This window comes from Alligator sinensis, unplaced genomic scaffold, assembly GCF_000455745.1.
Source record: "Alligator sinensis unplaced genomic scaffold, ASM45574v1 scaffold240_1, whole genome shotgun sequence".
In the NCBI taxonomy this organism is placed as follows: domain Eukaryota; kingdom Metazoa; phylum Chordata; order Crocodylia; family Alligatoridae; genus Alligator; species Alligator sinensis.
Window position 1 is genome coordinate 224,714 of NW_005841902.1, and position 12,405 is coordinate 237,118.

Genomic DNA, 12,405 nt, shown 5'->3' on the forward strand with positions numbered 1-12,405 from the left:
AATCTAGTTCCTCCCCTTGGTGTGGGGGTCTGTAGCAGACCCCTATCAAATCCCTTTTTCCTTGCCCTCCTTGTAACCTAACGCACAATCCTTCTACTTTCTCATCCTTTGATTCCGTCTTGATGAGGGTCGATGTATATTGATCATTGACATAGAGCGCAACCCCTCCCCCTTTCTTCCCCACCCTGTCCTTTCTGTACAGCCTATAACCCTTAATATGTACCGCCCAGTCGTGGGATGAATCCCACCAGGTTTCTGTTAGTCCTATTAAGTTGTAGGTGTTTTCTGCAAGCAGGAGTGCCAGTTCATCCTGCTTGTTCCCCATGCTCCTAGCATTAGTATATAGCACTTGAGCCCTGCAACTGGTGCCTTTGCTGGCCCCCAGCTCCAATTCCCAAGGGGCCCCTTATTTCTTACCTGCTTATTGCTTACCTGTGCTGTACTGATGGCCGCCCCATTGCAGGTTCCCAATGTTCTCCTTCTTCAGGCTGGGCTGTCCTTGTGGGTGCCACATGGTTTGGTGGTCCATAGCTTCCCCCGCCCTCATCTTCCCCTCCCCGTGATGAGCCTAGTTTAAAGCCCACCGGAGGAGATCCACCAATCTAGAAGAGAACACACGCTTACCTTTGGGGGACAGGTAAAGCCCATCCCAACTGAGCATGTCCCTCGTCGTGATGTGCAGGTCATTGTCCAGGAAGCCAAAGCCTGCCTCGAGACACCATTGCCGAAGCCGCCTGTTGGTCTCTCTAATGCAGTTCTCATGCCGTCTTCCGCAGCTGCTCACTGGTAGGACGGAAGAGAATAGCACCTGTGCACCGAACTCCCTCAGCATGCCGCCCAGAGCATTGTAGTCCGTTCTTAGTCATTAAATTAATTTTTCATTTCTAATTTACAGTGACAACTGTTTGGTTGGGTTTTTTTAATTGCTAAGACAGTATTCAATTTTCATGCTCCTTTAACTCCTGTAAGTACATGCATTTCTGTATGTCTAGTGAACTAGACTTAAAGGAAATGACTACACAGTGGCAGGAACATAAATCCTCTGGGAAGGTCTCAAGCATGCTCTGTTCCCACCTGGTCCCAAATCTACATTCCAAATCTGGAAATATGCTACTGAAGACACTCCAGGGCTATCCTGCTTTCAAGACTGCCAGAGTGTGAGGTCTCAAGAGCAATCACAGAGGAATGTTGCAGACTGTATTCACTCATTTCTTTGTTTGGAGAGCGTATCGTTGAGCAGAGGTCAGGAAAGAGATAGGTGGTTAGAGCTGCTCTTTAGTGCAGATATGCCCTAAAAGGCCACATTCCTTATATTTAAGTGCAAATACATCCCTACATCCCTTTCCCTGTGCTCACTTCAGTTGAGGAACATGCCAAAACAGGCCATAAAGTATAGCTATACTCTGGAAAGCTAGGGACAGATGTTACACATAAACTGATTTAAGTAATCAGAAACTGGCTGAAACTGATTTAAGATAAACCTGGTGGAATGTAGTATCAGATTAAACCAATTTGGATCAGACCAGTTTCTGAAACTTCTATCCCAGACCCCTTCCTAGATCAAGTTAATCACAATCCCCCAGCACCATAGGATGCTTTCCTGCCCAGGGCTGGGTTGGGCTGTCTGCTCTAATAGAGAAGAGTTGGGGAAGTGGGCATGGGAAGACAGGGGCTACCCTCCCCACCAGCAAACCCCAGATGGGGTCTGGGGGAGGGCAGCATGGGAAGACAGGGACTACTCCCCACCCCAGCAAACCCCAGATGGAGTTGGGGCTAGGGAGAGGGGTTAAGCTCACCTCCCTCTGAGTACAGAGCTGCCCTGCTGCTAAACTTACTGCTGGCTGCAACTGTGGACTACAAATCCCAGAGGAACCTGGAAGAAGGAAGAGGAAGTGATAAGCAACCCTGGAGAGTCCATCTGCTATGAATCTGGACTGCAAATCCCAGAGATCTCAGGGGCAGCAGGAAGAGGAAGTAAACAAAGAGCCCATGCTAGCTATATGCCAGAGGCATGCTCTAGCACCCCTTGGCTTCTGGCATAAAGCATTGCAGGCATGTGGCTGCATTATCTGAATCAAAAGTACGTGTGTGTCCAGGTGTTTCTCAGTTTAATCTCTGCATTTTAGACTAACTTGCAATTCAATTCAATCTCATGCTTTTTGACTGTCTGTACTTAGCCCAAAGGTTCATACTTCTATTTTAAATAGAGAGGAAAAATAGTTTTAAAAAATAAAGAAAAAAACCTCGTAGCTTTTAACCCCCATCAGGTCTTATTTTAATTGCTTCATTAAAATGCTTTAAAGTCCATCTGAGAACCTCATCTGTTCACCCTTAAACTTCTTTCAATGAAAACAGCTTCATTTCCCTTCTGATACCCTGCCATGAGAGTGAATTATGTAAATGGAATGAAAAAAATAATTGGTTGCAAAGCTGCAAACTGGTGGGAATTTGTGGAGAATACAGTCTGGGAATAACTGAAGGACATAAAATACTAGTGACTTCAGGGATAAACAGAGGCAAAAAATAAAAATAGGTTCCAGTGTTAAACAGCAGGTTCATCTTCAACACACAGATCATTCATTTCTCTAAGTTAAAGGTTGAGCCGGGGGGGAGGTGGAGAAGGGGGGGGTGACTTCAGAGAAATGTAATTAAATAAAAATAAATCATGTTATTTTTATTATTTTAAAATAAAATATAGTGTTTAATTATCTGAATGTATTTACTTAAGAAAATAGCTATAGTAATCAATTAAAATAAAATTTAATTTTGATCTTCTAAAGCATCAGAGATACTGTATTTTTAGATAAACTGTTAAAGCAGTGAACTGAAATATTATAAAAATCTACTTTATTCAAAGACTAGTAAAAATAGTCCACTTCTGAATGAATTATGAGTTGTCTAACATTGTTTTGTGCTAAAATGTTCAGAACCACTTATTACTACATTTGTTATGAAGTAGTAATTGGTAATCGATGAACAGCTTAAGAGAGTAGCGGTTAGCTTGCATCAGATGAACATTTTGAAATTCTAAAGCATCAGCTAAAATTTCATTTTGATTGAAAAATCCATTTACACTGTAGAAGTCTGAAACTTTAATGATGTTAGCAGTTATTAGTTAAAATAAGCATAATATTTTCTGCTGTGTTTGCAAAAATAATTTTTTGCTATGTAAACACAATACCATGTATAGAGTATCTATTTGTTTATCTAGTATTTCTAGTATGTCCATATACTTAGGGTTTGAGTTTCTGGTACTATTAAGGGTGCAGACAGAAGTGCAGCTCCCAGCTGTAACTCAGAACATTTTCTGCAGTGTTCTGACTTACAATGTTACCCCAGACCAAACAGAAGTTTACTGTTAGTTCCAGGGGGAGGGGAATCCAGCTGCCACCTGGGAGCCTGCAGCCAGGTTCCCATAACAGCAGCCAGGCTCTCTGCCAGTGCTTGCTGTTTTCAGAATGGGAGGGAGGAAAGGCAGTGGAGGGAACTCATTCTTGGGGCTCCTCAGGTGCTGCTGAAGGGTGGGGTGGATGAACTGGAGCCCCACCCCACCTCAAAAGGCTCCAATACACCTGCTCCATCCCCCGCTGGAGGGGGGGCACTGAAAAACCTCCCAACTGAACTCCCTCTACTCCCTTTCCCCCACTTCCATTCTGAAAACAGTGAAAGACTAGGAGCTCCACAGACATAAGTTACAGAAGACACCACATTTTAAAATGTCTTTATCTGAAACCTCATATGATTAGGGCCAGATTTTCATTCAATTGGCCATTTTTGAGCTGTCTGGCTATAGACTGCTTTCTGTGGCCAGATCTGGTGAAAATTGTCACTTCTATCTGCACCCAAAAATGTTAAGCCTGTTTAAGTTTACTGGAATCAGGTGTATGGGTATGGACAATCAAATTAAAGAAAGTTAACTTGAGGGAGAGAAGGTAGGGGACAGGGGCAAGGACTGATGAAAGGGGAGCGGAGACACATTGGTGGGCCCACAATTATTTCACAGTAAGTGAAAGCTGAACTGGAAATATTTAGCTCTGTTTCATTCAGTTAACTTACTTTAATTTGATTTTTCCCTTATACTCGAGACCACAGAAGGTCTAGGATAGCCCAGGGGCTGTTCAATTGGTGGCCCACAGGCTGTATGAAGTGCTCAAGGGTTTTAAACTGTAGCACCAGTGTTCCTGGTCCAGGTGTAGTTCTCCCCATTGCTCTCCTTTTGCTGTTACTAGGATCTCCAGGCTTCCTTCCCTCTTCCAGAATCTGCTGATGTACTGAGACCTTGAAGTGAAATGGGTGGCACAGCCCATGGGGTTCAGGCAGCCTGTGGACAAGAGTATTGGGCAGTCCCAGGGACCCCATGTGGCACCAGGCCACAGTTGTGGTACAACAGTGTTCACCTACTGAGCATCCCAGTGGTGATAGAAGGGTCCCATGTGGTGTGGTGTGGTTGAAAGATCATGTGGTGGGGCACAAGGGCACCGGAACAATCCATTTGGAGGAGACCTCATGGTATTAGGGTCTGGGGGGCTATGTGGCACAGCATGTGGCCTGTGTAGCATGTGGCCTGGGTGACAGCCAGCTACATGGCATGTGGCTGGGGTACTTATGGCTCCCAACCACTCAAAAGTTGAACAGCTCTGCTCAAGCTCTCACATCCTCATATCCACACTTACATAATTCATCTATCCTTGGTATTCGTATGAATATTTATATGTGGTCATAACTAAGAAACATATTCAGTTGAGCTGCAAAGGTTTTTATCTGCCTTCTGTTCTCACATCAATTGCTTGCCCCTCCCATATTTCCTAGAAATTCTTGCCCCTCACATATTTCCTGGACCATATTAGAATCACAAAATTATATAAAATTAGGGTTGGAAGGGACCTCAGGAGGTCATCTACTCCAACCCACTGCTCAAAGCAGGACCATCTCCAACTAGATCATCCCAGCCAAAGCTTTGTCTACCCAGGTTGAAAAACCTTCAAGGGTGGAGATTCCACTACCTCTGTGGGTAGCCTGTTCCAGTGCTTTACTACCCTCCTAATGAGAATGAGAAAGTTTTTTTCCTGATCTACCATAAACTGCCCTTCCTGCAACTTGAACTTACCTTGCTGCAACTCTCCCCTAGGACACAGCATGTCCCTTCAGATGTCCCTTGGAGGTATCTTGGAACAAAGGCCAAAATCTTCTGTCACAAAAATGTGGTAACAGTTTGTTCTTGGACATTGCAAAGGGTATCATCTGATTCCTTGTCCCTGGGAATATGGCAGGATAAGGGACCCAGGTGTCCCACAAACCACTGCTTCCACCCCAGTTCTGGCTCCTCTTCAGCCTAAGGTATGTGTCTGAAGGCGTGGAGCAAGGAATCCCATAGAACCAAATCCAGTGGGATAATGGCCCCGAGTAACATCTGTACTTACAAATCAATCAGAATTAGCTGTGCCAAGACACATCCCAGCATAGCTGATCCCACAACAAAGACAAAATTTGTTTCTAACGTCATTGCCATGCCTCCAAGAACAATTTACAATTACCTGTCATTGTTTGCTTCAGCTCAGGAATGTTTTTATGAAATCTGAGGTTTGCACTGTGAAATGATAATGATTTGGCCTGGCTTTTTTCAGTTCTATTCACTAAAGGAATTCCACATTGGTAAATATTAACAGTTAGGTTGTTTTAATTAAAAAAAAAAACAACAAATCTACACAATATCAGCTACTGTTCTAGCAACAGGATTCAGCTGACCATATGGTAACATGACAAGGAGCTGACTTTTACATTCAGTCACTGGCTACATATATACAGGTGAGCATGCAAATACAGTAGAATAGCTCCCTTTTTGCACCTAAATGACAACTTTCTAGCCAGGTATTTGGGCTTGTATTTTCCCTGTAGATGTGTAAGTGTGCATACATAGACTGAGCATGCACAGTAGGTTATACATTGGCCAGGCACATACACAAGGAACATTGGGGCACCCCCATGTTTTACCCCTAACAGTTGACTACTTAGGGCACTTGCCCAAGAAACACAAGTCATCTTCTAGGCCTCCTTCACTAAAGGGGGTTTGGGTCTGCATTTGTCTGACTTCCCAGCACACTGCTTTAACCACCACACCTCAGAAAAGGCACTGGCCACTCATCTCTCCAGCATCCATGCTGAAGATAAATCACTGCCTCCTGCATTTGAACCATCATTTGGATAAAATGGATGAAGAGCTGTCCAGTGGGAAAGTTTATGCTCACTCGGAAGCAGGGGTCCAGACTAGTACTCAGGTCCCTCTACCAGACCAACAACCATCTTATTGAGCCAAACATTTTTCAATCTAATTGCTTCCTATTGGCCCCATACACCTCCCTCTCATGGTTGCCCATAGAACTAGATTACAATGGAGTAGGGAGGGGTACTGGATAATACCTTGCTGGCCTAATAGAGCTGTATGCTGGTAAGCCACTGGGCATGTCTACACAAGCATTTGCACCAGTTTAAATCTACTGTGCAATAAGCGGGAATAGGTTGACATCTACACATGCAGGCATTAAAGCACATTAACGTTGTATGTGGACTGACTTGGGACTAAAGTTAGTCCCAAGTCAGTCCACACACAGTGTTATTGTGCAGTAAGGCATCTACACATGCATTACTGTGCAGGAACTAATCAAGCATAAATTTGATACCTGCATCATGCCCATTGTCTTTAAGAATCTAATTGGCAAGATAAGAAAATCTAACTCAACCCTGCATCCTTTATTCTGGAAAACAGTCCTATAAAAATAGATCACTTGACTTTAGTTTCACTTTTCTTGTGAATAAGATTCACTTTCATAAAAGAGGTTTGCAAAATTGGTCCCTGTGCTGTTAAAAATATAGTTTAATGTAAAACAGTGGAATACGTGTATATATTAAATTCAATGCCCTCCTGCCTTGGAGTACTTCATCTGTTATGTTAATGGTAAAATTAATTTTAGTTGGCTATTGACTAGTTATGGAGAAGTGTATGTTTTTTAAATAGCAAACATTTGCTTGTTAATATCCTCTCTCACCTAAAATTAGAAACTGTAATGTTAGTATCTATGTGATAAGAAAAGGATCTTTTTAACTGAGTACTAATTATGAACTATATTGGAGTTAATGAATAAATGAATCACATTTCTTCAGTGGTAAACAATATTAAAACATATACCTTTTTAATTGATTTCTGTTTGTTTACATGGAAGTTGATTTTTTTTTCAATTATATTATTTATAGAATTCTTAATTAGAAATAATATGCTAAGTTTTGCAACACTAGAATATTTCTTTCAAACATGTCTTATGAGATATACGTTAGGCCAGAAAGGCATTATTGTAACTGCATCAGTGGCAGATGGACCACTTTTGATTATGCAAATTATCAATGCTGCAATACATAAAAGCCTATCTTTTTAAAAAAATAGAATTAATGAGTATATTCATCCTAGTATTTTAGGAACTAGTATAAACATATCTTTTTTGCTTAACCTTACTGTCTCCATGCACAGGTACAAAAACAAAAAACATTTCAAACATATAGTCTCTATAGCAAGAAGGGGAACAATTGCTGAAGTCATGCATCTTATGTGATGAACTGGCAAAAAGTTGCATCTGTCATCAGTCAGGGTCAGTTTACAACTAAATCTAACATTTCCACGAAGAGAAGTAAAAAATAGTCTGACCTTACCAAATAAAAGCACTCATTTGTATGTATATGCAACCTCTCTTCTTGTGAGCTACAAGTATGATATTGGAGTCTATGACCTGAAGGGCTGAGTTTGGAAAGGGTACTGAGAAGCCCTGTCTGTTATATACATTCAGTTGCACCTGAGCACAGAATACAGCAGCTCTCTTGCAAGTACTTTAAATGCCAAGTAGTCACAGAACAAAATAGGCAACTACTCCAGGTAGGTAGGGGGGTTGGGGAGAAGCAGAGAACAAAAGATGGAGAATTAATCCATCTTTGTCATCCTCTGAAAGTATCTGCCAAAAGAGGAGAATTGATGTTAAAGAGGGTGAATTGAGAGGGAGGTCAGATAAGCGGATGTAGCATATTACTCAGTCAATGGGAATAATGTAGAGCATAATAGTCACTGTGGGTACCTGTACAGGAGCATGGAGGCTGTTCTGACATGCTGTAATTACAGCACTGTCAGGGGATGGGGTCCTCAAGGATGGCCGTTTTACCCCTAGGGCCCCTTGACCGTGCCAATATGGCCCACTGGGCACCCTCTATTCTCTCCTGCCACATCTTGATGTACTTATACTATAGGGAGGCTGCCTTCACATCCAGTTGGACACGGTCCTGATGGACTTCCCAGACCCTTTGTAGGTCCCATTTCAAAATAGATATTTCGGGACACCCTAGCCTTATGGGCTATATGCATGGCTCCAACCATCCCTTTACCACGCCCCAAGCCTCGCAGATGGCATTTACATTGTCCTGTCTAGGCCTTGTTGTGATTTGGCCCCCTTGTCCTCTCTGGGCTCTCCGCAGCCCTGTCTCTGTGCCTCACTGGTGCCTGGGCTCTCCGCAGCCCTGTCTCTGCACCCCTCGTGCTGCTGGCGCCAGGGTCTGTGTGCCCCAAATGCTGCACCCTCTCTGGCACCGGGGTCTGTGCATGCACCCAAAATGCCATGCCCTCTCTGGTGCCAGGGGCTCTGCACCCCAGATGCTGTGTCCTCTCTGGCACCAGGTTCCCCACACTACAGTGGGCCCCCAATGAGGCCTCCTCCTTCCCCAAATAGCTTCAACCACACCAAGAGTGTTATAAACAGCAAACAAACATAAGCCCCTGGGCTACAATACAATACAAAAGACCAGGGTGTGCTCTGCCCCTTTAAAATCAACAAACCCCACCCCCAGCACTAAGTGTCTAGTAGGCAAGGGTACCTGCAGAGCTCATGGAGCCCCATTAGCCCTAGGTGCAGCATATCAGGCAGTTGCAGCATCACTAGCACTTCCTCCCTTATGGCTCCTTCCCTTCTGGCTGCTAGTGGGGAACTGCCTTCCTGGCCTCAGCCCTGGGGTTTATATATATGCCAGGCCCTGCCCCTTCTGATCAGCTGACCACTGGCAGGTGTGGGTCATCACATTCTGGCTGCCCTGGTAACCAGCAGCTGGGGCTCTCAACTAACAGCTCGGGCCCTCTCCCTAGCAGTTTCAGCCCTTAAAAAGAGCAGGACACCCTAGTGCCCTGTGACAAGCACGTTGGAGCAGACTCAGTTAATTGAGTCTGCTGGAGCATGGTAATTACCATGATCCAGCAGCCTCCTGCATCTTGTGTATCAGTGTCCCCATACTTCAAAATGGTGGCAGGGTACTTGAGCTAAAGTTCATTGAATGAACTTTAGTTCAAGCACCCCCACCGCCATTTTGAAATGCAGGGACACTGATACACAAGATGCTGCCACGCTCTAATTAAAGTGCTGCCCTCTGCCCCGCCTCCTGCCCGTCCCCACCACCCGCAACCTCAGAGCACATGTAAAAGTGCCCAGTGATTCTCCATGACTTAAGGTAGAGACTGTTCCTAAGGCAGTACAGCCCTGGGCTGCCATGTATGTAGGCTGAAGCCTTGAGTTCACTTTGCCCCTTGATTCTTGGGGTAATCTCATTCATCATTCTTAAATCTTCAGATAATTTCTGGGTACTCAGAGGAAAGCATTTTCAAGAAATATTTTAGATTAGCATTAATAGGTATATGCCTGATGCCTCTGAAGAGTCTGCTAGGACATTTGAGGTTTAAGACCCGGCTAGACAAAATCTTGGCTGGCATAATCTAGTTGGGGATGATCCTGCTCTGAGTGGTGGGTTGGACTAGATGACCTCCTGAGGTCTCTTCCAGCCCTAATTTTCTATGATTCTATGAAATGAATAGTCAAAGCAAAAGGGTTGCAAGCAAACAGCTATTATGGAAGTGTCCAAAAGACTGAACAAATACTTCTAAACGATGAATACATTTAAAGCTAGTTTGTAAATGATGCACTAGCTAAAAAAGTCTATGCTCATGAATCTCTATAGCTTGAACACTTTAATGGACTTTGCCTCACTTTTCAAATTGCTAATAACATCTAATTTCCACCTGCATCTTTCTACCTTCATCCTTTACGTCCTCATTCTCAAAAAATCCACTGAAATAGCTGCAGAGGCTTGGTCAATTGCTGTGAGAGAGAACAGAAGGAAAATAATGTTTGTCAGAGTTTTCCATTCAGTTTGGAAAAGTCAGAGCCCTAGGAACAACAGGAAATGAGGATAAACCACAGTAATATTTATTATTATAAAATATTCATATTCTGTGAATGTAAGCTCTTTGGGGTGAGAGCTGTATTTTACTTTATGTGAACAATACCAATACAATACTGTACTGATCCTGACTGAGGCTTCCGGGGACTGCCATAAAGTAAGTGCAGTAGTATCTACAGATTCTTATTGTGATGAGGGCATAATGAACACAGGTATTAAAAAAAGGGTAGAGGATGTCATCTCTTATTTCACAACTAACCTACAGACACATTTCTTCAAAAATATCTGTTATTTATTTCTTCTCCATTACAATGTGATGGCTAGACTAAGCTGGGCTGGAAAAGAATGGGTAGAAAGATATGGACAATTTATGTGTATTAGACATTAAAGTCTAATCTCAGCATGAACAACAAGGCTTTAGTCATTAATACTGTCATCTAGACTGTCATCTAATACTGTCAACTTAAAAAGGTTAAAGTATGTGAACAAAAAAGGAAAAAGGGAATTTTTTTTCACAAGTATTATGTGAAAAGTCTTTCCTCTTCTTTGTTAAACCAGCTCTACTAATTTGTGGCCATACATGTATCTAAAAATGAAACCCATCCGATGGACACAAAAGAACTTGCAGCCACATTCTAATGCCAGGTTACTTGAAAATGTATCCTACATGTGACCCCAAGTACAGTAATGACCAAGTCATGAGCTTCTTCAATCTATTGTCTTTGTAGTCATATCTCAAGCCTTAACAGATGGTCATCATGATGATTAGCATAATGAGTAGTTAATGACCTATCCCAGGTCTTTGACATATTTTAAGATAACTATCATTAACATGAGTTGAGACCAATCCATCTTAGGTAAGACTTAGTCTTCCTTAATGAATCCCTAGCTATGGAATTTTCATCCAAGTATGGCCTGGTCATACTCTAAATACACATGGTAAACTTGCTCACTTGCAATACATCATCTTTTGTCTTGAAGGGGCTATTAGTAATTATAAAGATTTATAAGAGCCAAATTTCTGACACATGGAAAATACGGAAAGCAAATTCCGCTTCTCCCTTTCCATCAAATCAAGTTTCTGATTTTTTTGCACACGTGACTGTTACAACTACAACAACATTAGTTAGGGATTTAGTTCAAAGCCAGGATAGTATAAAACAACAGGTCCCTACATTTCAGGGAAAAGAGTAAATACATTTAAATCCACAATGTAAAATTCTTAAATAAAGAAGAGAAACTGCTCCATTTTATGCTATGCGAAACACCTGCCTTTTCCAGCAGATTGCATCATTTTTCCAGCAATTCAAGTTTACTTTCTTTCTTACTGGTCAATATAAAAAATAGTATGTATTTTGATGGACCCATCTTAAAGATGTGTTTAGCACACTTCAGTTTTTAAATAAAATACTAAAAGTGGTAAAAAAAAAATTTGATTTTTGCAATATCTTCTAAATATGGCTAAATACAGATGTTCAAAAAGTCCTTGGCAGAATCGCTCTTAACTTATCACGCTTTACTCAAAGTGTGGTAAGTTAGAGTGGGAGCCAACCAAAAAGATGTTTGCTATTCAGTGCAGGGGCTGGCAGCCTTCCTATACCAGTTGCTCAGGACGGTGCTATATACCTACGAGGAGGCTGCCAGATCGGCTCCTCTCCCCAGCCTTTCTCCTGCCCTGCTAGCTAGCAACTGTCAGCAGTGGCTGGGGGAAGTCAAGAAGAACATGGGCCTCTCCAAAATAAGGGCCCGTTCCACAAATTGCTGGTAGGGGTCTTGGGGCTGGGGGGTCAGACCACATCCATGTAAGGGAGAATCCCTTCCCACTCTACCAGTCTCTTGACAGCTGCAGTCAGCAGCTGCCAGGAGACAGGCTGCCTGGCTGCAGTGCATCATGGAGCTGGGGTAGCTTTAGGGTCAGAAACCCTCCCCCTTCCTCCACCCTACCCCCCTGCCAGGCTGTGAGTGGGACTGGGATCAGAGGCAGCCAAGGAAGGGGCAGCTTGGTGCTCAGGCAGAGTAAATGAGCTCTGCCTAAGGCTAAAGTGGAGCCCTGTGCAATGCTGCCTAGGATGGCAGTGATCACTCTGTAAGTTAACCCTCAATGGGATCTGGCACAGACATTCAATAAAGCGCTCTAACAGAAGGCACTTT